We start from the raw sequence: 4,755 nt of genomic DNA on the forward strand, positions 1-4,755 counted from the left end.
ATATGGCTATTGACATGATTAAGATTGGGTGTATTAAGTAATTAAAACCTTGGGTTGTTGTTGGGGAATATCCTGCAAAGATGTTTCACCAGTGGTGTTTCTCTACTCGTTTAATTTTGGTTAAGATGTTCTTTATTCTTGTTGCATCATGTTCTACTTGCCACAGTACGCGTTGTGTGGTTTTGTTTACTTTTTGCACTAGTTTCTCTATGTTAAGATGTGTGAGTACTGCTTTGAGAAGGTTAGTATCCATATCTATTTGTAGTCTTGGTATGTTGCGATATAGAGTGTATTCAGCTTTAATTAGTTGCTGAGTAGTTACAGGAGTGATATAGTTAAAGTCACAGTCGATAACCTTGGTAAAGTTGCATATGCAAAAGTTAGTATTGTTAGTTACTTCGTGACAGTTATCTATGATAATATCACTACAAATAGTTCTAATACATGCACATCTATTACCTACATAAAATACTTGTGAAACATTTTAAAAATACCTACACTATTCTTAACATCTAAGTCTTCTGTTTTTACTATAGTATTTTTGTAGATATAGCCTAATTGTCTTTTAGGGATGTATGCTTCTATGCTAACTGATTGATAGCAAACATTGGTCAAGGCAGGGAAGATAACTTTTTCCTCTACAGCACTAATAGTGAGAACATAAGTTTTAATAGGTTTGTGTTGTGGATTGTTAGTAAAATTTAGTAATCGTCACCAAGTTTGGTGATCTTTCTCAAACTGACTGGTAGAGTTATTTCTCAGTACGAGAGATCTTGATAGGTATGTATTATTATTTATGTCTTTTTGACACTCGCCTACGTTGTGTCCAATATGATTTGGTTCGTTCCCACCGTTTCTCAGAAACAGTGTGGGAATGTGGGATCGCAATATGTTGTCCACATTCGGATGCGATGATAGTGTTTTGTTGGCACAACTGGGTTTTTATGGCTCGGCTTATAACTACATAAAGAAAGAATACTTCGGCTCTGATTTCCAAGTTTTCAATACGTTGTATAACTTGATGTACTTGCCCATTGGGAATAGGGGTGTCTAGAAAGTCAGAGGCCCAACGCTCTCCTGACCATGATTGATGAGCTTAATAGTTACAAGCCAAACATAGTATGTTAGAAGTCCCTTCTTTTTCTCTAACTACTCTCCAAGTTTTCTTGTTACAATTTTGACACTTTACACAAATCTAAGGGTGACATGAGCAACCATGAGTGTGACAAGCACTTCTTAACTGTCTTTGCAAATCACTCATATCTATAATTTCTCCTTCAAGATCAATTCTTTTCTTCTGCAGTGCTGTCTTCCACATAGTCATTAGATTATTTAGTCGTATTCGGCGTCTGTGTTCTGCAGCTGGTTCCAGAGATGAAGGTGCGAAGGGTTCATGGAGTTGCGATGAAGGTGGTCTGCAACACTCAAAGGGGTCTTCTTCACCTTTCTTACAGAGGCTTACCTAAAAAAAATTCTAAACACGTACTTCACTACTAGGATTAAAGGAATACAATTTATAGTCAGGTAACATGATTATATATATACTTATCTAATTTATAGCATTACTATTTACTACTTGCATAGCATAAGTTTGACTATACAGTTTCTCTTTTGATCGAGGTTTAACCCTCAATCTGATCAGAGCAATAGGCAAAGCTTGATACCATTGTAAATTAGTTTCTTGACATTTTAGTAATTTGTTTGATAAGATGATTTAATTTTTACTTGCCCACTGGCCTGCAGCTTGTAGGGCGTATGTAATTCTCACTTGGTCTGCAATGCTTTGCTTATTACTCTCACAACTTTTTCACAAAAATGTGAAACCTCTGTCTGGAGAGATGCTTTTTGGTACCTCAAACCGTGATATGATTTTCTTTAACGAGATTTGAGTTATTTTTCTTTCTCGGTTTGTTCTGTAGGGGAATGCTCCAGGCCACTCAGAAAATGTGTCAGTCAACGCCAATAAATATTTATACCCCCCTTTTCTAGGAAGTTCAGAGAAATCAATTTGCCATACTTCACCTGGGAATTTGCCTCGATTTATTGTTCTTAGATAAATTTTGGTTCTTGTATTTGGGCTGTTTTTCAGGCATCTCTTGCATTGGAAAGTGACCTGTTTTATGGTAGTGAATAGTTTTGGTCCTGCTATTTTAGTTTGTAAATACTGATAAGCTGTTATGGTCAATTTTACTTCTGTGCGGTGCCGGTGCAGGACAAAGAGGGCACGAAGACGGCGGTAGCGAAGAGCACACACTTCACCAGTAACTCAGTCCAGTAGGTCTTGCCATCCAGTCGTGTTGCAGCACTGCCCACTGTCGAGGTGTTCCGGGGCGTGTTGACCGTCTCCAGGGTGTCGTGGCCAGAGGCCACTTTCCTGCCGGGGTCCAGCGGCCCACGGCCCAGCTCCTGCACACTCACACAGTAGCTGGCCATCAGCTTGTGGAATCTCTCTTCCAGCGACCAGCACTCGTAGGTGCCTGCGTGTTCAGGGCTCCCCACCAGAAGGAGGGTCCCGTCGTGCAGTACCAAGTAGGACGCGTTGACAGGTGACCCGTCGTGCAGCCAGCGCCGCAAGGCCAGGTTGGAGAGTAGCCGGCATGGCAGTAGCCGCACCACATTGGGCAGCAGCTGGATCCGCTGGCACGGGGCACCCGAGGCTGGAGGCCGGAGGGTGTGTGGACGGGGCTTTGAGGCATTGGCCGACTGGCAGAGCCGCTCCGTGTCAGCGTCCTCGATGTCCTGTGTCCAGAGCTGTGGGGGTGCTGGGGGATGCAGGGTGACCCTGCGGCAGCTACCACGGTTCCAGGCACAGAAGGGGTCCCGTGCCAGCACACACTCCCCACAGCTGCGGTACAGGTTGCAGTTGGCAAAGGGCACTTGGGCCACTGCTGTGTAGGTGGCTGCATAGACCAGGCCCTGGTCCTGGTCCAGCAGCAGCTGGAGAATGGGCTGCCCGTCAGGGAAGAGGCAGATCTCCTCGATGATGTGCACGCTGTGGTTCACTTGCACAGCCTTGTGCAGCCACCCATCATCCGTGCCCAGGAAGAGGACGTCGTAGGTGCCGTGCAAGCCTTGCGCACGATGCACGCCAATCCGCTGGTAGCGTCGGCGGCTCAGCAGCAGCGGCTGGTTGCGCACGGGGCTGTCCATCAGGAAGTGGTACTTGATGAAGTTCAGTACCCGGTCTGGCATCTGCAGCGATGTGGTGATGCATGTGCCTGGCCGGGGCTCCGGCACCGGGCCGGTGTCCGTGTACCACTGCTGTGTCTCACGGTCCACCCCCTTGTAGAGCCCGCTGAAGGCACGCTGCACGCTGCGCATGGGGAAGGCACAGACAGCCGAGCCCAGCCCCCCCTTATTCCATTGTGAGGTGAAGACCCCATAGAAGAGCGTGTCCCTCCAGTGCGACTCACCCGGGGTGAGCACGAAGATGTCCTGCAGCACGTTGAAGGGGAACCCGTCCTCGGGGTGTGAGCAGAGGAGCTGAGCTTTCAGGAAGGTCGTCCACCTCCGCTGCAGCACGCGCTTTCCGCCCTGGTCCCCCTTGCACACACGCGCGATGCGGGAGACGATGGTGTTCTCGAAGTAGTCAAACTCCTTCCCAGTCTCACTGAAGAAGAAGTAGACCTTATCGTCATTGCCCTCGGGGTTGCCGGTAGGGAGGCTCTCACGCAGGTAGGCTGAGCCCACAAACACTGGGTCCTGCAGCCAGTAGAGGGAATATTCCGTTTTGAGGGCAATGCGGTTCTCCTGGCTGCGGACGATGGTCGGTTCATTGCTCTGGAAGTCGTTGGCAGTCCCGGTATAGAGTTCTCCATCGACCATGACAGCCGTGGAGCGGTACTCGGGATCGAAGGGGCAGCGTCCCTTCCCATCCTCTAGCAGCACCTTCCCTGACACATCCCGCTCCAGGCTGAAGTGCTGCACGTTAACGTAGGTGCAGGCTGGGCTGAAGGCATAGGTCCCACAGGTGTACAGGTGGGTGCTATTCAGCCGCAGCAGCAACTTGATGTAGTTGTGACAGTCCCTCTGGGGGTCCTTGTCCTTGAACGCACACAGTCTCTTTTTCTCCTCATCCGCACTCCATAGCAACCTTCGAACCGGGGCACCGGGCTGGAATTGGCTGGTGTTAAGGGCGAGAAGCAGCTCCCGTGCCCCCAGGTAGAGGGTCCTGCCATCCGGACTTAGCAGCAGGGTCGTGTAGTTGGACACGCCGGGTGCCTCAAACCGCTGCACCACCCGCTCAGTTGAGTCGTAGGGCAGGCTGACCCGCGGGATGGGCTCTAGAGCCGCCGAGAGCAGAAGCGCAGTTAGGACTAGCAGCACCGGCCGGGCCGCCATCCCGGGCCGAGCCTTTGTCGCCGCCGCGCGAAGTTGCCCGGGCACTCCAGGTATAAGTCCAATGGAGATATGTGTGGCCTGTTTTGATTTCCCAGGTATGTTAGTAGCCCACATTAATGGGTACGCTTCGCTCGTGATTAGCTCAGCATTATGTTTACCAGGTTTTGGTTCTATGCAACTGATTGTTAAGCTTAAAGTTGCAATCAGTTGTTCTTCATTTACCTGGAATTCAAATTTGTCTTGGTTAAATTTTATTGTTGTTGTTCCCAATTCTTTTAATAAGTCTCTACCTAGTAGAGGCTTTGGAGAATTTGGTAAGTACAGAAATCGATGGACTCCCATTTGTTTTCCAATTTTGTATTTAATAGGTTTTAGAAAATAAGCCTTTTCTGGTTGGCCTGTTGCTCCCACAAT

General features: G+C 48.3%; 1 pseudogene; it reads right to left on the minus strand.

The window, feature by feature from the left end:
- Positions 1 to 2,191: 2,191 nt before the first annotated feature.
- On the minus strand, positions 2,192 to 4,341 carry LOC113979124 (annotated as a pseudogene).
- Between the last annotated feature and the right edge of the window lie 414 nt (positions 4,342 to 4,755).

Source organism: Neopelma chrysocephalum, unplaced genomic scaffold (genome assembly GCF_003984885.1).
Source record: "Neopelma chrysocephalum unplaced genomic scaffold, ASM398488v2 Primary Assembly neopelma1_16380, whole genome shotgun sequence".
Lineage (NCBI taxonomy): Eukaryota > Metazoa > Chordata > Aves > Passeriformes > Pipridae > Neopelma > Neopelma chrysocephalum.